This window comes from Triturus cristatus, chromosome 6 (assembly GCF_964204655.1).
Source record: "Triturus cristatus chromosome 6, aTriCri1.1, whole genome shotgun sequence".
NCBI classification, from domain to species: Eukaryota; Metazoa; Chordata; class Amphibia; order Caudata; family Salamandridae; genus Triturus; species Triturus cristatus.
The window spans coordinates 1,411,811,947-1,411,835,266 of NC_140589.1; positions in this window are offsets into that span (position 1 = coordinate 1,411,811,947).

Below are 23,320 nucleotides of genomic sequence, written 5' to 3' on the forward strand. Positions count from 1 at the left end.
TTACTGCAATGTGTATTGGTGACAAAGAAAAAGAAAACATTTTCAATAAACAGATTTAAAAAAGACAGTTGTCATATAAACCCTGTACATGGCCCAGATTATTTTAGAGAAACATCATAGTATATTAAATCAAAAGCAATATGTTTTTGTGCAGCTGGTATTCTGAACTCACATATTGGAAAGTGTTTTCATATGCAATAATGTAGAAAAATTAGTTTTGGTGAAATACAATATGTGTCTAAGATCACACAATTTAAGCAAGGAAGCTTTGATTTATCTATGTTTTCTGGTTTCACTGTGTACAAATCTGCCACTAAATTGTTATCTATTTGTCTTTCTTTCTTTATCTCAATGCTTTATTTATACCTGTTTGTACTTTTAATGCAGTTTTTATATATAGCACAAACGTAACCCAAAGATATTGGAGAGCTTTAGTGAGCACCAGTTACATCACACAAGGTCAATTGATTTTTTTAAATATACAGGGAGATTCTGAGGCAAATTTGCTAACATTTGAGGCAGCACATTGCAGCAATACAACTTGCTGCACTTGGTCAAATGGAGAGAGCAAGAATGCCCCATATATAGTAAGATATGGCGCATTCCTTCTTTCTCTCTGCTCTGGCTCATTACTGGTTGCCAAGCATCAAACACAGGCCCTCTTGCACCTTTGTGCAAGAGTGGTTGTATTGCAAGCAGGGTTGCTTTTGTGCAGAAAGGAACTCCTTAATGCACAAAAACAATAATCTGAGGCTTTTTTCCCTTTCTATGTGTGGTGCAGAATGCAGCTCACATGGAAAGAGGAAAAAACAAAGAAAATACAAATATTGGTCCTTGTTACATCTACCCTGGGAAGGTTTAGCATATTAACGCATCCCCAGGTTTACTATTGTTAGTAAATCTGGGAATGCACCCAAAACCAACAGTGGAACACCCATGCTCCACTCATGGAATGCGTTCACAGCGCAGAGTAATCGAAGGCAACAATGTGTGCTGCCTTGTGTTAATCCAGATTTACTATGCCATGCAGAGCCACTCACAGTGGCCCTGCATGTCATGAGTGATGTCACTGACCATGTCATGAGTGATGTAATATGTGAGGTCATAAGCAGTACATTGCAGTGGCATAAGTTATAGTGAGCTCACATAACGATAACTGCTGAAATTCACTGGTTTTGTAAAAGAAAAATCTGAGCCTAACTGTAATGTAACTGTAACATTTGTTTTTTCGGTGAATTACTAAGGTTTTTTTAATTCTATTTCCTAACTAAAAGGTCCCTATAATCTTAGTTTTTTTCAGTGAAATGCAACTTTTTAAAATGTGATTCCCTAACTATAACACCCCTGTAACCTTTGGTTTTTCAGTGAATTTCATAGGTTTGTTTACATTCTATTCCCTAACTATAATGTCCCTGTAACCTTTGGTTTTTCCAGTGAATTTCTATATTTTTATCACGTTCTATATACTAACTATAACATCCCTATAATCTTTGGAGTTTGGGTCAGTAAAGGTTTTTAACCCCTTCCCCGCTCATGACGGAACGGTTCCGTCATGAGCCACGGTTGCCGTGTGCTCATGACGGAATGGTTCCGTCATGCCACGACCGTTGGCGGCCGCTCCGCCCACGCGGCGCTGTTTCCCCGCCTGTGCGGGGGGACAACGCAACTGGGCGGAGTCATGACGGAACCGTTCCGTCATGAACACAGCTCAACCGTGGCTCATGACGGAGCGGCTCCGTCATGAGCACAGCGCCACCACGCTGCCCCCCCGCACCCCCCAGCGCCGCGGCGGAATTCCTGCCGCGGCAAAAGGGGTTAAAATAATATTTCCTAACTTATCTCTGATTTAAAAAAATCTATTTCATAACTATAACATCCTATAACGTTGTGGGGGCAATTTCGAAGGTGTTATGCTGTTCCTCAGACTCCAGAGGACCATGGCAACTCATCCCAGGAAGTTGAGCCTGTAAGACCAAAGAAAGAAAGTATTGTGTGAAAGTTGTTCTCCATTTTACTGGAGAAAAAAAAGGTTAATGCAAGGAAAGTGACTTGAATGATCTGTAATAGGACTCTCTCTAGGGGATCTGAAAAGAAGTACTCCTGTGGTACCAGTAGTATGATGAAGCACCTAAAAACAATCCACTCCACACATCTCTCTCTCGAGTGTTGGACTGGGAACCCAAAGCAGCCCTGGCAATTTTGTTGGACCAGTCCCCAAAAGGGGTGCAGAGGGGGGAGCAAGTTTGATGCACTTTTGTTACTGGGGCCGGGATTGCAGCACCACTGCAGAACAGGCCCACAGTAACACAACCAGCCCCCACCTCTGCAAAACTGGCCACACCCTTCCAGCATCCTGTGGAAATGCCCGATGCCAGGTACGGCCAGTCTGGTCCTGCATCTGCTGGAGAGGGTGCACAACCAGGCACCTCATCTGCTCCTGCACTTTCATCAGATCGTCCAGCCAGTGTTGGGCAGTTATGTCTAAAGTGTAAGGAAATATTGAGTATTGGGGAACATTCTATCCCTGCTCTAGATGCCAACATCAACACTCATAAGTGTTAATTTCCCCCCCCCCAGTTGGTGAACGTTGTGTCAGTTGACAAGCACTATGTTTTGATTTTTTCCGTCGAGAAACTACAAAAACACTCCCAAAAAACAAACCAAAATTGTTAGAAAATACCCCAATTTGTTTTTGTTTTAAAAATGAAGAAATTAACAGCTGTTTTTAGAACCAGCAATTCTGGTTTAAGAAAGAATAATTATATGTTATATGAATTTTGGTAACAGTGTGAATAAGTCTTCTTCAGTGTGTCGGTGTGCAAGTTAGGCTATAGAAATTGACTAGGTGTGTGGGTAACTGTATGGATGAATGAGTATGTGTGTGTGTGTGTGCCTGCATGTATGAGTGAGTGCATGTGTGAATGGTTGTATGAGTCTATAAGTACCTGCGTGAGTGTCTGTATGGGTGAGCTAACGTGTTTGTAAGTAGGTGTATGGGTTTATGAGTGGGTGTGTGACTAATATGGCTATTTGACTGTAGGTGGCTCCATGGGTGAGTGAGTGGGTGTGTGAGTAGCTGTATGGGTATTTGAGTGTGCGTGTGAGTAGCTGTATGGGTGGGTGAGTGAGTGGATGCATCAACAGAATATGAGTGAATGAGTGGGTGTGACTTTGACTGTATTGGTCAGTAAGTGGATGTGTGAGTGGTGTATGGGTGAGTGAGTTGGTGAGTGGGTGCATAAGTGGTGTATAGGTGAGTGAGCGGCAGTGTTTTAGTATATGTGTGAGTGAGAGGCTGGGTGAGTAGTGTATGAGTGAGTGGGTATGTAAATGGCTACATGGGTGTTTGAGTGAGCATACGAGTGGTGTATAGATGAGTAAATGAGTACATGAGTGGTGTATGGGTGATCGAGTGGGTGCATAAGTGCCTGTATGAGTGGACACATGACTGGGCATATAAGTGACTGATTGGGTGTGTAAGTGCCTGCCTGGGTGAGGGAGTGCCTGTGTATGTGCCTGCATGAGTGTGTGAGTAGGTGTGTGAGTGGTTGTAATGGTGACTGAGTATGTATGTGAGTGGCTATGTGTGAGTGAGTGCATGCACTAGTGCCTGTATGGGTGAGTGAGGGGGTGTGCACATAGCTATATGGATGAGTGAGCAGAGTATGAGTAACTGAGTAGATATTTAATTGATATATGGTTATGTGAGTGAGTGAGTATATGAGTGGTGTATGGGTGAGTCAATGAGTGCATGGGTACTGTATGGGTGATTGAGTGGTTGCATGAGTGCCTGTATGGGTGATTGAGTGGGTACATGACTAGCTGTATGAGTGAGTGTTTGTGTGTGTCAGTGGCTCAATGGGTGAGTGAGGGGTATGTGTGATTGGATGTATTGGTGAGTGAGTGGCTGTGTGAGTTGCTGTGTGAGTGAAATAGTGTGTGACTAGCTGTATGAGTGAATGGGTGGGTGTATGAGTGCCATATGTATGAGTGGATGGGTATGTCAGTGGCACTATGGATGAGTGAGTAAAGGGATTAGTGGTTGAATGGGTGAGGTAGTTGGTATGATGACATTTATGGGTGAGTGTGTGTGTAGCTGTATACGTGTATTAGTGGATATCTGATTGTGTGTATAGTGAGTGACTGACTGTGTAAGTGGTTGTATGAGTGAGAGAGTGACTGTGTATGTGCCTGTATGGGTGAGTAAGAGGGAGCATGAGAGGCTCTATGGGTGAGTGAGTAGGTGCATGACCGGGTATATGGATGAGATAATATGTATTGTGTAGCTGTATGGGTCATACAGCTACACAGTAGTGTGTGAGTAGTTGAATGAGTTAGTAACTGTATGCGAGTAGTTGTAAAAGTAAATTGCATAGTGTGTGAATAGCTGTATGAGTGAGTGAGCCTATGAGTTACAGTTACTGTACCACTGTGTGAGTGTGCATCTGTATGGGTAACTGAAAGGGCATGTGAATGGTTATATGAGTGAGTGAGTGAGTGAGTGCATGAGTGGTGTATGCGTAAGTGAGTGTGTATAAGTGGCTGTGTGGGTATGTGAGTGGATATGTTTGTAGCTGTATGGATCAGTGATTGAGTTTGCAAGTGCTTACATGACAGATTAACTGGGCATATGGTGATTATAAGGGTGACTGAGTAGATGAATGACTGACTGCATGATTGAGTGGGTACATCAGACTCTTAAGGAATGAGTGAATTAGTTTGTTATTGGCTGTATGAATGAGTATGTGCCGGTGTTAGTACCTATATGAGTGAGTGAGTGGATGTATAGGTATCTGTATGGGAAAGTGAGAGTATGTCATTGTAAATGTTTCTGTAAGAGTCTTGTCCTGTTATTGACTGTATTGGTGAGTGAATGGATGTGTGAGTCGCTGTATATGAATGGGTTTATCAATGTGTATCTGTCTGTATTATTGCATCTATGAGATTCTACCTTTCATACTTCAGACACATACACATGAGTACACATTTCCTATGCTGTAATAGTGTTTCACATTTTAGTAATGGAATTGTTTTCCTTTTTCTTGAACAGTTTTCATGTTTTGTAGTTGTATACCATAATCGATGTATTGCATATGTATATTCATTTTTCAAGAATGGGAAAAAACATTTACAAACCGTGTTAAAAAAATACCCTGTTCACAATTCAGAACCTGTTCTTTTTTATTTTTCTAAATTAACATTTGTTGCTTTCTATACCATTTCTAAATAAAATGGCATCTGATGGCAATCAGGATCAGTTACCACCGCACAACAAATTGGTAATCAATAGCGTGGATGTTTTCCACCATCCTCTCCTGGAAAAAGAAACTGGTGGCAGAATATATCAAGTGCTCTTTATACATGAACACACTCTCCACGAGTATGTCAAAGAAGTATTTCTGTAGTACCACCAGTATATTGACACATCTAAAGGCATATCATTATAAACACTGTTGTAAAACAAAAAGAATCAAAATATAAATTACTATTTTATTTACAAACTTCCAGAAACATCATAGTATGCATTGGTTGAAGAAATAAAAGGTGATATTTTTAAAGTTGAAAAGGCAATTTTGGTTTGAATTTAAGGTTCCTGTGATTGCATTATGTAAATCCAGTGTCACACTTTTATTAGAGAGTGTAGTATTTAGATGTTTTATTAACACCTTTGTGGAAGATAAAAGGACTCTCAAATTCTGTAGACATTTTTAAAGATATTAACCCTGGTAGGCCAAATTATGCCTTAAACACTGACGATCCACACAGATGAAATTCTGTACAGAGTCTTTTTATCAGAAATCCATAGTGTGTGAATAGCTGTATGAGTGAGTGAGCCTATGAGTTACAGTTACTGTACCACTGTGTGAGTGTGCATCTGTATGGGTAACTGAAAGAACATGTGAATGGTTATATGAGTGAGTGAGTGAGTGAGTGCATGAGTGGTGTATGCGTAAGTGAGTGTGTATAAGTGGCTGTGTGGGTATGTGAGTGGATATGTTTATAGCTGTATGGATTAGTGATTGAGTTTGCTAGTGCTTACATGACAGATTAACTGGGCATATGGTGATTATAAGGGTGACTGAGTAGATGAATGACTGACTGCATGATTGAGTGGGTACATCAGACTCTTAAGGAATGAGTGAATTAGTTTGTTATTGGCTGTATGAATGAGTATGTGCCGGTGTTAGCACCTATATGAGTGAGTGAGTGGATGTATAGGTATCTGTATGGGAAAGTGAGAGTATGTCATTGTAAATGTTTCTGTAAGTGTCTTGATCTGTTATTGACTGTATTGGTGAGTGAATGGATGTGTGAGTCGCTGTATATGAATGGGTTTATCAATGTGTATCTGTCTGTATTATTGCATCTATGAGATTCTGCCTTTCATACTTCAGACAAATACACATGAGTACACATTTCCTATGCTGTAATAGTGTTTCACATTTTAGTAATGGAATTGTTTTCCTTTTTCTTGAACAGTTTTCATGTTTTGTAGTTGTATACCATAATCGATGTATTGTATATGTATATTCATTTTTCAAGAATGGGAAAAAACATTTACAAACCGTGTTAAAAAAATACCCTGTTCACAATTCAGAACCTGTTCTTTTTTATTTTTCTAAATTAACATTTGTTGCTTTCTATACCATTTCTAAATAAAATGGCATCTGATGGCAATCAGGATCAGTTACCACCGCACAACAAATTGGTAATCAATAGCATGGATGTTTTCCACCATCCTCTCCTGGAAAAAGAAACTGGTGGCAGAATATATCAAGTGCTCTTTATACATGAACACACTCTCCACGAGTGTGTCAAAGAAGTATTTCTGTAGTACAACCAGTATATTGACACATCTAAAGGCATATCATTATAAACACTGTTGTAAAACAAAAAGAATCAAAATATAAATTACTATTTTATTTACAAACTTCCAGAAACATCATAGTATGCATTGGTTGAAGAAATAAAAGGTGATATTTTTAAAGTTGAAAAGGCAATTTTGGTTTGAATTTAAGGTTCCTGTGATTGCATTATGTAAATCCAGTGTCACACTTTTATTAGAGAGTGTAGTATTTAGATGTTTTATTAACACCTTTGTGGAAGATAAAAGGACTCTCTAATTCTGGAGAACTTTTTAAAGATATGAACCCTGGTAGGCCAAATTATGCCTTAAACACTGACGATCCACACAGATGAAATTCTGTACAGAGTCTGTTTATCAGAAATCCTCCTTGGAACTTTGGTTGTTTAAACAAGAGATAAGAATTTTTTAAGTTTGAGAGGCTGTTTCTGTTTGAAATTAATGTTGCTGTTCTTGCATTCTGTCCATCCAGTTGCAGTAAATAGACACTATAGTCCCCAGATGTTCCTTCATGAAAGATGATAGCAATAGTAGTATACATTCTTCCACAAACTGATATTTGGCTAGCTTTGAAGTTTGTAATCTCTGTTTGCAATTTAGTTTAATCTGCTCTGCATCTTTATAGTAATATTTGGTTAGCTGTTTTGTTCAATCGGTCAAAAGCCACATTTCTGGAATACAGTAGTGTTAAGTACAGATTAAATTTAGTGGTAGGTGTAAAAGAGCAATCTTCACAGTCATGGTTCCATGTATAACTCAGTCGAAATAACTTATCTATACTCATGTCTTCTTTTTCTAAAACTCCAAGGATGACCTTTATAAATTCCTGTTCTGACTAAATAGTACTAATCCACTGCAAATATCTACTAGATCTCGAATGCCTGAAGCACAATGTATTACAGTCCTTTTACTACATAGACGTTGTAGCAAATGACAGAGTGCAGCGCATAATCTATTAAGTGGTTTCCATTCAATTGCATTTATAAGATGTGGTAAATTAAACAGTACAATGAGAACATTTACATAGCAGTTTTACAACAGACTTGTTTGACAACAGCCAACGTACAATCTCTCCCTCATTCTCCAGTTTTCTCTTCTTAATACCTTACCTGTTCTCCTTCTTTTTAGCAACATCTGTAGATTCTTTTGTGAGCATCAACTTTGGAAAGATTGTCCATTTTTCATGAACGGGATACTGTCCTAAATGAGGGGGCGTGCACACTTCTTTTTTTTAATGCGATTGTACTCTCTGGCACAACTTGCATCAACACTAAATTTTCTGTCATCAAAATCAATCAAAAACAAACCAGACAATGTTCTTATTTGTGGCAATGCAACATATGCCACACCTTCTTTGAACACAGTACTACCAATGTTCAATCAATCAACCAATCAAAACACTTTATTCAGCTCTATTGAGCCATAAAACATATATCAAAAGAAACAGATACTATATATTGCACAGTTACAAAATGTTAAACGTTTTTGTTAAAATCACTCAAATCAAGTGGAGAAAGCAAGAATATGCGGGTAAACTTTCAGTATTTAGATCACATCTTCAGAGCACTTAAAATATAATTTAAGATGACATAGATAAGTTTTATTTCCCAAAAAGTGCAAATGGGCAAAAGCACCATCATGAGATCTAGTTTCTAATGCTTATAGTACCGGGTGAAAGAACTGCCTCTTTTATGTAGTAAAAAATTAACAAAATAGCAAAATGTGCATGGTACTTTGTTCCAATGGGGCTTCACAGTGATGGGGGAGGGGTGAAAACCATGTGCCTTTCATAGGAAAGGCAAACAGAAAATGTGCTGTTTTAGGATGAAACATTGTCACCAGAAACTTCTGTCTCTTGTTTGCAATTATCTGTAAATAAGGTGCCAGACTAGCAGGTAGTTCCCAGGAGATAGCTCCCATACCATCACATCTAGCCTTTGGCCGTGCCCTTTGAGTATCTTGATTGGAGAGCACTTTGGTTTGGCTTAGAGGGATACCGATAAACCTGCCGGTTTGTGGTGGAATACTGGGATACCAAGCCCTTCAAAACTTGTTTTAATGTATTTAAGCCATAGAATATCTAGACCATTATCCAGATTCATACAGTCGAGTAAAATGGATCTACATAGTTGGGCTTCTGGATTTTTCCAGATTCAATGCCATATTAATTAGGCCTAGGCTAAAATTCCGTTCCGCTCACGGAAATTGCGATAGTTTGACATTTTCGCGTTCCGCGGAGAGCGCGAAAATGTCAAAATTTCCGCAATCCGCATTTTACCGGAAATCTTTTGCTTGCTCGCGGTGTAAAGTAATACATTCTCGCGCGCGCGCGATCGCCTTACCTGAATCCCCGCGTTCGCCGACAAGTTTTCCCGATCCGGTCGCGTTCTCCACGAGATGTTGGATTGTTGGTAGCCATTTGCGCTGTCTCGCGACAGTTCGCGCCCGCTGTAACGTCATTCGTTGCGCGATCACGTCTTTCTTCTCGCGATCATGCACCGCGAGACAAGTGAAAACAAGATGCCCGTAACCGCATGTGTAAGTTGGCGAGCCGCGACCACGCAGAAAATACCGCGAACGGGCGGGAAAAAACCGTCCGCATCTTCGCGATATTTCCGCGTGTTTGCGGAGATTTTTAACATTTTTGCGATAATTTGCGAAAGTGAATTTCGCAAATTCCGCCGACCCCTAATATTAATAGTGGTTAAAGTTTAATATAGTCTTCTATGTTGTTCAGTCCAAAGTCTTTGTGGCAAAAGGTCCATTGTTCATAAAAGCTGTGTCTACAATGAAATCTTGAGATTTATGGATAGTTACAGTGTACACTAGAGATACTGAGAACTGCTGCCTCCAGACAATAAAATTACATACGTTGTGCTGTTGTGTTGTTAGATGAAAATAGTTTGTTGATAAGACAAGTTTCCAAATCACTTTTACCCTCTTTTGTCAGAACTCCTACTCTAATGTCCCTCAGGATATTTCCACATTCCACACCAGATGTTTGGCACATATTCTTATATCATAAACAACCTGAATTAATCAGGTAAAAGAACCTAACCTGAAAGAAAGAAAAGGTGTCAGAAATCTATTGGATTCTGAAGTCCACCAACCAGAGAGAAAGAAAAAAGATTTTTTCTTTCTTGAGTCCCCTCACTCACCAGGGTTTTCCCACGGTGACATGCTTCATCATTGGGGTCCTCTCAGTCCTCTACGGGCTGAGGCGTGCTGCGACTTGCGGATTACGTAGGAGCACTAAAAAAATTCAGATTATGTGTAGTGCAAGTGAAAGTGTAGTGGAGTGGGATAAAGTGAATTAAAATAATCAGCTAGTGGGCCAAATACATTTTATTATTGCTCCTAGCTAATTGGTTTAAAAACGGGGTGATATGCTAAAATCTTTTTTCTTTCTCTCTGGTTGGTGGACTTCAGAATCCAATAGATTTCTGACACCTTTTCTTTCTTTCAGGTTAGGTTCTTTTACCTGATTAATTCAGGTTGTTTATGATATATGTACTGTTGGAGGGTGAACCTAACCTTAAAACCTCTAATTCCCCCCATTTTTTGATAACCATTGGCACATATTCTTCACAGCCTTCTTGAAGTTTGATCAAATATTTACATTAACAATCCTTCCCAAAAGTATTTCTTTCTTTCATAATGGAGAAGTGTCTTGAAAACATTCTGACCTTTCATGGGGGTAAGTTACAGTAGGGCACCGAAGACAATTACATGTTTTTCTTCAGACAGCACATCATACTCTGTTTTTAAAATCTGTTGCATTCTCAAGTGTATGAAGGCAAGCATTAAGTTTGACCATGCTCACCTCATCAATGATTAAAAGCTTCAGTTTCTTTAGTACTCTTGAGACTTCATGACAAGCTTCACTGGATAACTTCTGGTATTTTAGTTTATTGTCATGCTCAATAGGTAGCATACGTAGTTGATGTAAAGTAATTCCTTAAATGTTGTGTGCAACTAAGCCAGTTGGTACTGTTATTACACAGGATAAATTTGATTCCGTAGTCCTCTGTAGGTAAGTGGTGAGAATTTTAATTAAAAAGCTTTTCCTGGTGCCAGCTTGACCACAGATTTATAATGGTATAGGTTTGAATGATGAGCATTTACAGTTTTCTTCTCATGGAGGAATCCATGCTCTATTTTCTCTTTTACCACTATATAAATTTCTTTCTGTTTGGTGTTTAGTTATCCAACAAACTGTTCGAAATCAACACTTTCCTGTCTCGCTTGCTCCATTGCAATTCCCACCTCATTCATGGCTATTGCAGTTTAATTTTGAATAATTGGTTGTCCAAGCAGATCTTGACTCAGTGGTCTAGAACTTTGACTGCTTTGTGAAGTCTCCTTAGCTATCTCAGCAGTGATTGTTTCTTCCTGTTCAATCTCATCGTTTAATATTTTCACATAGAGAGGAAAGACTCAACAGTACGATTTGATTCAAAAACCGTATTCAGTACAAGGCCATAAAAGAATAAATATCATACATACAAGTTGTTTAAATGAATAAAACATTACAGTGGAATCTCATGCCATTCACAATACCGTTAACAAATTCCATCAACAATACAAAGTGAACAAACATAGCATTAATCAATAAAAGAGGTCACAGTCTACCTGATTTTAAGTGCTTAACGACTATGACCTAATACTGATGCACAACAAAATTCAGACTCTAGCAGTTGGAGACGGAGCAAACAGACAGAAAACGTACTAAAACCAAAAGAGCGCAGTGATGGACATAAAAAAACTCCCTTGATCTAAAATAAAAACCACAAAAAATAAAAAATTGGCCAGGGTTTGCTTAGAGAACCCATCACAAGGACAGGGAAATAAAAAAGAGAATCTCAAACCCTGCTTAGGGTGTGCTATCAGGAAATAAAAAAGTACCCAATATAAAAGGAGTCAGGTAAAACCCGCTTTACGAATTTGTAATCCAGGTAAGGTAGCGTTCCTTGCCCTCAGTCTCCTTTAGATTTAAATAACGGGTAACTGAGGTCATACACTGACAATTTACAAGCCTGGAATGTAATCTATAGAAAGTGAAAGAAGATTTTACCAATTTTTTAAAGCTTCCATTGATTTCTTCTGGTTTATAAAATATCTTAGACAGACCTATAGTTATGTAAATCTCGGGACATAAGCAAACCAGGGGATTATGGCTGCATGATCTAATTCAAGTCAATCTGCAAGAATCATTTGACTGAACGATGTGTGGAATGAGCTCTAAATTCCTAACCATAACAACAGTGGGGAAACCTGAACTTAATCCGCCAAGAATGCCAATTCAACTTACAAATGACTATTAAAAGTTGCAGTACTCCTTGCCACAGAGAGTAACCTACAGAGGAATTGTTTTTCCGTTGTTCGAAGGTTGCCCACCAGCTTTATAAGTCCCCTGGCAAATGCACATACTTTTATAAGAGAAATAAGTACTCTAATAGGTTTGTTTCTAAGAGGCCCATTAGTATAGCGAGATGATCGCCACCACTCGCATGGCGGTGGTGATCCGCACGCTAAAAACTTCCGCCCGCATTCAATTTCCCCCTGCCACATTACCATGGTGGGGGGGACCCCGGCGGACTGGAAGACCATCTGCCGGTTTTCCGCCGGAAGGCAATCCGCCCGATTGCCTACCGGGCGGAAAAGCAGTTTATATGTTGGCCGTGTCTGGTAGACACCGCCATCCATATTACTATGAAGGCAGGTGGTGTTTGACATTGGGGCCCTTTAGCGGGCCCCCAGGGATTCTGGGGGATGAGGGGTGCACCTGCATTTCAATGTACAACGTGGCAGGCACCGCGCGGTGCCTGTCACGTTGTGCATTGAAAGACACAGTTTGTCTTTGTGGCATTGCGGCGGGTGGTGCTCTCTGCACCACCTGCCGCAATGTTGCAGATGCGCCATGCTCTTGCCAGTGTGGCGGGTGCATGCTAATCGGTAGTGCGGGACCGCCGCACCCTCAGCGAGCGGTCCCGTTTCCCGAGGGTATGGTGGGCGGACAAAGTCCGCCCGCCATACTAATGGTGCCCTAAGTATTTATGAAAACCTACAAATTGCATTAATTGCCCCCTCAAATGTATCTGCCCTTTGGGGTAAAAGGATATCTCAGCTAAAATCTGAAGATATCAAAACCCCTAAATAATTAAAATTGGTTACTTCAGCTACAGAGAACCTTGCAGTGTAATGGTAATGGGAGCACGTATTGTTGGGACAACATGTCATAATAAAAGACTTCCTATTATTAATTTTCAGGTTGACTCCCCCTATAAAGTAATTAAAAATATCGAACAAAAGTTGGATGCCATTTGCTGTACGGGCAATTAAAACTGTGTTGTCCGCATATAATAAAACCGGAACGACGCAGCGACCAAATCTAGGAAGGTATTTTCCTCTTGCTACGAGCTCCTTCTCAAGGACATTAATATAAAAAAAAAATTAAAAGGTGGCTAATATGCATCCCTGCCTAACACTTTTATTGGAGTTAAAAGCACGGGTGCAATTTCCTTTTACATTATAACGCACCCACGCTGTAGAGCCCCGATGCAAGCGTTTTAGTAGGTCAACCAAGGCAGGGTTAATCCCGCCTTCCCCATCATAATCCATAATTTACCCTTGTCCACTAAGTCGAAGGCACTCAACAGGTCCATGAAGTCCATAAAGATTGCCCTATTTCTTGCCCGAACATTTTTATCCCCGATCATAAGTATTTTTGGTGTTTGTTTAATGGTTCCTACGCCTGGGTGGAAACCACACTGATCCTCGGAAAATAACTTATTATCCGGGGCCCAGTTTTCTAGAAGTTGGAGAATGACCTTCCCTAAGATCTTGATCGAGGAATCTATCAGAGAAATGGGCCTATACAAGGAGAGTTTGTTCCTACTCCCTTTATTAAAGATAGGTAACAATTTTGATTCCTTCCATGTGCTTGGGAGATCTCCACCTATCGCTTTTTGGAAAACGTTAGTCAATAGGGCACCCAGAGTGAGGGGTTCCTTCTGAAGACGTCCACAGAAACCCCATCCGGGCCTGGCGCCTTCCTTGAAGATGTTTTTAAAATGGTTCTGGTAACTGCATTGGTATCAATAGCATTACTTAAGGCAAGTATATCTGTACTAGATGGAATTAGGGCTACTGCTGTGATTTGAAAAACATTCTTGTCACTAAAGATTTTAGAGAAATGCCCAACGCATTCATCAGGAGGAATAAGAGATTCTAATTTGGGTTGACTATCGTCAGAGAAGTAAGGTCTATTAACAACTTCCCAATAAACCCTTGAGTCCCTAGTGGCAGCAGCTTCTTGGAGATCATCCTAGGCCTGCTTCTGATCTCCACTTTTCTAGCCTCCAATGTAGCTTTGTATGAACTCCCGAGGGATCTAACTAGAGGTGTATAGTTGGGGGATGCCTTTAAACCCTGCTTTATCTGTCTTAAAACTGTAGTGCAGCTGGAGTTGAACCGTTTGGAGGGACTGGTGTACTATGAGGCAATCGCCCTGTCAGAAGGCTGGACACATGCTGACAAATTCTCTGGAAACCCTCTACGACCTGACCAGGGTTATACTCATCACGCATGCAGGTCATAAAATTGTCATAGCGCTCAGAATTTAGCTTATGTAAAAATTCATTATGATGCACTTGATTCCACTTAAGTCGAATGCCCTTGATATTAGAAGGTTCTAGGGCAGAGGGATAATTATACCTTTACAGATTTAAAGAAGGACAGGACAATACTAAAAAATTTGGATTATGGTCACTAAAGAGGGTCGGAACAATAAAGGAGTCCTGAATGCATGGGATAATATGTGAAGAAAACATGATAAAATCAATTATTGAACCTTTGTCATTACCTATAAAAGTGGACAAGGCAATGTTGCGATCATTAAAAAAATCTGAGCTAAAACATAAATTAAATTTCATTATACACTGATTAAAGGCATCCCCATTTGGAGTATGAATAAAATAAGTCACATCCTCTTCTATACAATTAGTTTCCGCGCACACTTGCTCTCCACCAAAGGAACAGGTGGGGATATTAAAATCACCCATCCTGTTCGGGAATTGCTCAAGGTAATCAGAAATACATTTCTCCAACTCTCTTAACAATTCAATAGGATGATTGACAAAATCAAGACCTCTGGCCTCCTGGTCAGAGACCTACTCTCTGCCCCAGCAGCTCCGCTGTTGCGCCCCTGTGGCTGACCCCACTCACCTCTGCTGGTAGGTGTTCGAGGCCCTCCTCCACCCACAGGCTCCTGCCTGCGTCTCACTCGGTAATGAGGCCCTATACTCTCAAATCTCCATTGGCTTTCTTTGTGAAAACTGGTGAAATGCAATCAGAAGCTCCTCCAATAATGTTTTCAAATCCTTATGAACACTGAACTCGATGCTTCATTTTTACTGGGATGACATTGCTCCTGAGTTTTATATGAAGGGCAAACCCCTTTAATTTGCCAATATCTTTATTGAAGATTTCAGTAAGGGAGCTGATAATGTGGGATCCAGACTGGTCCTCAATGATAGCCATCACAGGATTTACAGTGATTCAGTGTAATTCTCGGGAGCCTTTGATCCCTCATCTTAAAATGTACACACGATTTTTGCCACATAAAATGTAATAATTGGCATCCTCTCTTTAAATTTTGCATTTACTCACAAAATACCCTGGAAATTAATTACCGCTCCATCATACATTATGGGTCTGACATCATGATTGTAGAGCTCAGAAAAGCATTTTGTAGAACAAATAGGAAATCAAATGTTTCTTTTGAAATGATAGTGTAGTATGATAGCCATCTTTAAAATGTAAGGGTACACTATGGAGGAGTGATGGTTCTTTTCTATCTACATTATCGGGGTTCTTTACCTTCAGTACCATCCCTCTATACTCTTTTTTGTAACTCAATATCTCTTTCAGATTTGAAAGAAGCAACCCAAGGAAGAGTGAACTACTTTAGCTTTCCTGCTTTTAGCACCTTCACAGTAAACTGTTGCAAATGTCCCTCACACTTACAGATACAGCACTCCTTCTTTAAAACAAGACACCTCTTGTAATTAGCTATTTCTGAATTACTGCCACATCAGTTAGAATGGAACTAAGGGCCCAATTACGAAGTCCGCCCGCCACTGTAACGGTAAACAGGACTGACCGCCAGAGTTGCGGAGGTCCTGCTAGGCCAATTATTATGTGACCGCCACCCTGGCGGTCACATCCCAGATCTTTTACATTGCGGCGGGCGGTGCTGTAAGCAGCACTCGCCGCAATGTAAAATCTGCATGTTGTGCATTGGCATGCACAACGTCACAGGCACCCAGCATGGTGTCTGCCACCTTGTGCGTGGCAATGAAGGGGGGTACCATAGTTACCCCCCAAGTGCAGCCTACCCACCCACCCACACCCCCGGGGGCCCGCAACGGGTCCCCTAAGTCATTTACCGTATGCCTTTCCATGGCTGAGGCTCCGCCATGGAAAGGCATCCTAATATGGATGGCAGTGCATGCAAGGCACCACCACCATATTGTATGCCTTATCCGCCCAGCCGGCAATCCAACTGGCGGTAAAGCGGCAGACGGACTTTCCATCTGCTGCGGTACCCCCGCCATCTAGTGATATGGTGGGGGTAAATTGTGCTGTGATGTTGTGCGGATCGCCACCGCCCGCAACCACCGGCCGGGTGGTTGCGATCCGCACGACATCATTTGTGATGGGCTTGGAACAGTTGTGATGGGCTTGGCACCAGCATAGCACACTTCACTGTCTTTCGTCGTTTTTTGTTTGTTAATGTTAACTTTTTCATCCCATGACGTACATTGCTCTATTGCTTTGGCAGATTCAGTGACACCTTTCAATGAGGGATCCCCTAATATCCAAAATGTTCTTTGACATGCTTATTGTTAGTATTTACCATTAATAAATCAATCATAGTCATATTTTCTTTATTCAGCCAGAGGGTATAAAAGACAAGAATAAAACAATTACAATATTTGTTCATGTAATAAAATGAGAAGGTATAAAACCTTAATTTCCATAAAACCATAATACATTCAATATTAAAACAACCAATAATACATTTACAATCAATCACTCAACCAATAAATCAATCAATCAATATCGTTTTTATTTGGTTTGGCAACAAAATCATAAAAGACAACTTATCACATAAAAACAAGTAAAAACACTAAATAAATTACATCAATTGAAGTATTATACTATCTGAGATTTAAAAATTGATAAAAGGCAATTTAGTTTAGTTGAATCTCCACATTCATATTAGGGAGAGTTTCCCTGATTCTCACAGTACTATTTGCAAAATATATTACAGCATTACTATAGGGTTGGAAGGGACTGCTCTGTGTAAAATTGATAAAAAAAATGTAAAAATGTGCTCATGGAATTCTATAAAATGTATAAAAGAAAACATAGGGCAATGTGCTTTGTAAGTAGATTCCATCAAAGGGGCATACTCTGTTCTCTTAAACCATTGACGAGTTTTGGGATATGCCACCATACAATCTACAATAGTTATGTGAAATCACTCTATGCCTTCACCTGAAGGAAATAGTGCGTGGGTTATGATTTGTTTTCTTAACCATTTCATGTTGTTCACTGACAACACGTCAGGCCGTTCAATTTACATTTTAATTCAGCTTTAATTTAAAAAACTATTTAGAGTAGTAGTGATGTTACCCTTTGCAGGATCCATCTTTATACCCAGGTTCTTGTGAGAAATCCTAATAAAATCCAGTCAAGAAAGATTGAAAGGATGATCTAGGCAAAGACACTCAATTATAAGTGTGTTTTTCAGGCTGGCTTCAGAATTTTGGCCATATGGAGGACCAAATCTGTATTTGTGTTGGTTTAATTATGTATTTTATATGGGATGAACCTAATTCTTTGTGGCAGACAAATGTTGAGGTTGCTTGGGGGACAGCTACTAAATTCTGCATCCTTTGCAGTTACTGGCAGTTAGTATAACTCCAAATGCTGGAGCTATGAGTGGCAGCAGAAACAATTCTGCTGTTGTATATTTTAAGCCTGTCTTGAATAGGCCTGGAACCCAATTTAGAAGCAAACCTGAAAACGGCAGCATGTGCTGGCTCTTAAGATGCATTTGGGTACTCCAAATCCCCTTAGTTTCATACTGATTTCTAAATAACAAAACATTTTGACTCTGTGAATCTGAACATCTTTTATTGGAAAATGCTTCATTTTGGGAACACCACTTCTGCAAATCTGTATAAATGTTTTTTTTTAAGATTCACCTTTAAATACAAAGTTTCCATATGGAGCAGAAAAGAATATACCTTACTGTTGTGATCTGTTTGCTGATTCTGCCATAATAACGGCGTCATCTGCGTACATAGGTACGGGAATCAGTTGCGCCCATACATGTTCAAGTTGAAGAGGAATTCAACAGAGCACATTGTAGTCTATTAAGGTATGTTGTAAACAAGAAAGGGGCCTGGACGCACCCCTGTCTTATGTCATGACCCTCTCAAGTACCGTCTGTGTATTGGGCCTGATGCACGCGGCTCATGTTACGCTACTCCTGTGGCACACTATGATTCCATGCACGAGTTTCCCCAGTCTCCCTGATTTCCCTACACCTGAGCTTGCAGCAGTCCCTGAACACATTAACCAATAGTTTGCTTTGCTCCCGCTGTTACTAGGGTCTTGGAGCATTTTTGCTTGTGCACGTTTGCGACAAAATTAAACATTTGTTTCCTGTTAATTGATTCCATCCTTTAGTTTGCACATGCTCTACCTCTAAGGTAAAAGCCAGTGTACTACAACTTGTTTCTTTCAGGAGTCTTGAAGAACCTTCCAGACTGTCACATACGCCACGTGCCAGACATGGTGCAGCTGTATCCATTGGACCCTGAACCTGTTATATAAATCACACCCAAATCTGACCCCTTTACTTTGCCTAAAATTCGTACAGAACCAGCTTCCATCCTACATACTCACCTGATGAATCGACCAGACCTGAGCAGCACTCTTCTCAGCTGCAGTTCAAAGCTCCTGAGGTCATTCCCTTGATTTCAGCTCCCTCAACGCACCCTCCGTCTCCGCCTCCTGCTCAACTACTCCAGCTCCCTAGTTGCTTCCTGAGTCAAGACCTCAAGACTTTCTTTGAACTTAGGACAAGTTGAAGAACTAGGTAAAGTACTTGATATCAGGTTAGTGTGCATTATCCTTTTATAGTAGTAAGCAAGCCAGAGTAGTGGCATCTTCAAGACTATAGACTTGTCTTGAAGTTTCCTCACAATGACTTCTTTCTAGTTCACCTTGATTGTTCTTGCTCCAGACCCTTCCTGCAAACTTGGCCTATGAACAATGTTATTCAGGGACTAGAGACTTTGCTGTATGCCTCTCTTATGAACAGTAGTTCCAAGAAAATTCTCCTCAGAGCTCTTGATTCATGTATGAACCTTGCACCAAGATCTATGTTCCGAGCTTATTCTTGGGAGTGTCATTAACTTCAATCTATGTTCTGAGTGTTTCCTTGGGAGTGCGAGTAACTCCAATCTGTAGTTCAAGTTATTCTCGGGAGTGCTAAGTGCCAATCTGTGCATCCAGTTATTCTGTTTCCTTGCTGTGTTTCTGAAAGAGTCTGCAAGTGTACGTTACTGAAGTTATTGCAGATCCATTGTTTGAGAGGCCAGCAGTGTGTTGATGGTAATTGCCTCTTCTTGTTATTTCTTGTGCATTGCGTATTCATAAAATCAGGGGTCCTGGTCCTGTACACATCTAACTATCAGACTCAAAGGTTCTCCAGTTAATGCTGTGCTGCACAGTGGCTGACCAGAGCTAGTTGTGCAATTTGTATTTATCTTCTTATTTTGTCACAACGCTCTTTACCCTAAGTGCAGCGCTTTGTTTAGGGAGAAGCTTTTCCTTGAACGGTTCCGGCCCTGTGGTTATAGGAGGTACAAGATCAGCTCCAGTATCGTCTCTGCAATTGAAACCAGGTGAGTTTATGACATCTTACACCCCCTTTATCTGGAAGAATCTCCTGCATTCTCCCCCTGGGTAGCAACTGACTCTAGCAGTAAAACAGTGATAAAGATGGTTTAACAGATGGATAATTTTAAGGGCATCTCCAATCGATTTCATAATGTGCCAAAGTTTTGCATGATAGACATAATTGAATGCATTGCTCAGGTCCATAACGCTTAGGAAGAGGAAGCCCTTCTAGCCTCTAAATCTAAAAGGTAAATCAAAGAGAAGTGCGTGATCACCAGCTCATGTTTTCAATCTCTCTACCCAGTATTTTAAAATAGAAATTCCAGTAGAAAGATTGGGAGTAAGCTTTGAGGGTCAGATCTATCTACCTTTACTTGCAGCTATTAACACATTGGTTAATAGTGAAACCCATGAAGACCGATTATATTTAGATAATTCAATAGTTACCCCTACTGGTCCTGCAACTTTGCCCACTCAGCTTGTACTCTGGTCCAAATTGATTTCATCAGCAGTGAAATGTTATTTACTATTTATCAGCACTGGATTGTTCTGATATTTCGGGTGATACCCAGACGATACTTATCTGAAAATATGTCTCGGTAGTGAGATATCCATTTTTTTCTGACACCTCTAATCTAGAGAAGAGTAGTTATTCTCCTTAAACTGTGGGGAGTAAACAGTACTACAAAAAAACATTGTGTCTTTCAGTTCATTAGCTCTTACCAAATTATGCGTATCTAGGATTATTTTTAGATGCCCTGATACAGCCAAGATCACACGAACATTTACAATGATATTTCTTTGCCAAATTATATTTTACCAACATTACATTAACAGTAGCAGGAATTGCTTCAAATTAGGCTACAAACTTTTTTTGATCTCAATCCTGTTCCATCTAATTCAATTTCCATTTTGTTGGAAAGCATCCATGTCTTTGAAGATGACCACTGGATCAGTATGCTTTAACCCGATAATAAACTCGGTGGTGATCAGATTGTCACCACTCAAATATGTCACAATAATGTTGAATCCTTTCATGATGGGAGCTAAGATGTTGGAGACCAACATGAAGTTGATCGTTCTGGAAGCTCCCCTGCCTTTAAAAGTCAGTAATGAAGGGTGAACACAGGTGCTTATATAAACTGTAACACTCATATTAAAGGATGTAAATAAATTACTCCATAATCCAGATGTGAAAATTGAATCTGACTGAATCCCCTATTGTCCTCAAAATCCCACACCTCTTTAGGTAGATATATACTAGAGCAAATATTAAAGTTCCCGGCCCAAATCATGTTCCAAAGCTGCAGCTATGTTTACCCGATTTGAGTCAAAACAAGTATTATAGAAGTTTATAATTATTAATTCTTCACAAGGCGTAAACAAAGTAATTGAAGGGAGGAGGAATCCTTCCTATGCCACCGTACTTTCACATGTGGAAGGTTAGAAACTAATATTGCTAATATTGTCTTCACTCTCCCTGAGTTAGAGAGATGTGCTGGTAAGTTGTAGGTGCTAAACACATAGACATGATAACGATCCAAAGTCCAAGTTTCCTGGAGGAATATAATACTGTACCCAGATATGTGGGGTAAACGTTCAGGATTTGACAGTTTATTTGTGACCTGTCACATTCCAAGTTGCCATTGTAGTTACAGTGTTGGAGTGTAGTGCAGCATGCACATTTGATGAATTTGACAGGGAGTGTACCTCCCCTCCTTGCAGTGCCCTTACGCTCCTTGTAATCAACTTTGATTTCTGTAGGTGAATAAATACATGTGCAGAGTGTCATTCTTTTAGTCAATATAAACCTTTGATCGAGGAAAGGTGACCAATGTGATTACATATTGGCACATTAGAAATCTTGCCTTCCAAACCTCCTATCACATTTTGTTTTGACAATAACCTCTGGCAAACCAACATTTTCTTTTCTTTACGAATACCCCAGCAGGACCACTGTGATGTGACTCCATTGGAATGTTTGATGATTCAGAATTTGTTATACAGAACTCACAAAATCAGGGTTCCCAAAGTTTACTGCAACGTAATCACTCTTGCAGGATTTCCTTGACTTACCTATGCCTGTGACTCTTCCTAAAATCACAATTTCCTAAGCTAGACGTCTTTATTCCCCACCTTTTCAGGAAGCCAGTGCGTGTATATATAGTTTGAGTCTTTGGGGCAGGCCAGGGTTTAGAATGTATGGCGAGGGATTCTCTGGACATTGATTAAAACTAATACAAATGGTGATGTTTGTAGAGGCATATGAAACATGTGGTTATGGTTGGGCTGTGCAAGGGAGGATGGTGGAAGCCCTAGTGTGTTCTCAGTCTCTGTATCATTACTTACATACATAGAACATATATGATGTTGTGGAAGGGGATGTAATGTGGTCCTTGTGCAGTTAACAATAACTGTCCCTTTCTGAATTAAAACGTATTCATATTGAATGGTTTAATGCAATCAACTCATGGTGCCATAATAGGGTGATTAATACTCTTAGATACATCACCCGCTGTATTTGGGTCAAGTGAGGTATGGGCTGCAAGTGCTTAAGGGAGGCATCTTCGATGGGTATCTTAATAGACCTCCACAACTTTGTTAAACTGTCACTCAGTGTTATTATGCTACTTTCTAAGGGTTTTAACATTTTCATTACATCATCAAAATTCAGTTTTACATCATCACAATTCAGTTTTATACATTGTTTTGAAGAAAATTGTCCTACCTGGCCCAGGGATGTGAAATAGATGGTAACTTCTCAACTTTCTTTAAGGCAGTGTTCGATGTCCCCTGATAGTCATTGGGTTGAGTAGCATGGTCAGATAAAAGCTTCTCATTAAATTGTGACACATGCACTGTCTCTTCTTTCCTCTTCTTTTTTAATGGAGGGGAACTCAATATGATACTTGGTGAGAGCTAAAAGCACTGATGTTGCAAAGTTCTTCAGGTATCACACACGTATTTGACCTCATTATGATTGTTTTAGCCAGCACCTCTCTGGTGTTGTTTATTTGGCTATTAGTATTAAGAGCCTCTATAAATCCATCAGGCACAGCACGTTGAGCAGTAACTAACATCACCTCCACTGATTCGATTTTAGATCTAAGAATGTCCATACCATTTATTTGTTTACTTGTACTTGAAGAATTTGCAGGTGTCTCTTTCATAACAGTATTTGAGCTGGGTGTCACTTTCTGCTTCTTCTTGAATGTGTGTTGACTGGCATGAAGGGTGAACAAAAAAGACAGATGTCGGTTGGGTTGCCCAGGCCAGCCTGTTTCGGGCTCAGACAGTCCGCTCTTCGACCGGTCTTCACCAGAGCCGCGCCAAGACATGCCATCGCCGTAGAACGCAGCGCGGTTGTAGGCAACTGAGCTCAGCCGAGGGAGCTTTACAAGAAACACATGCTGCAGCACGCTGTATAGCACTAGAAGTGCAATGTCATGGTTGACCCAACTTCTCCTCCTTCTA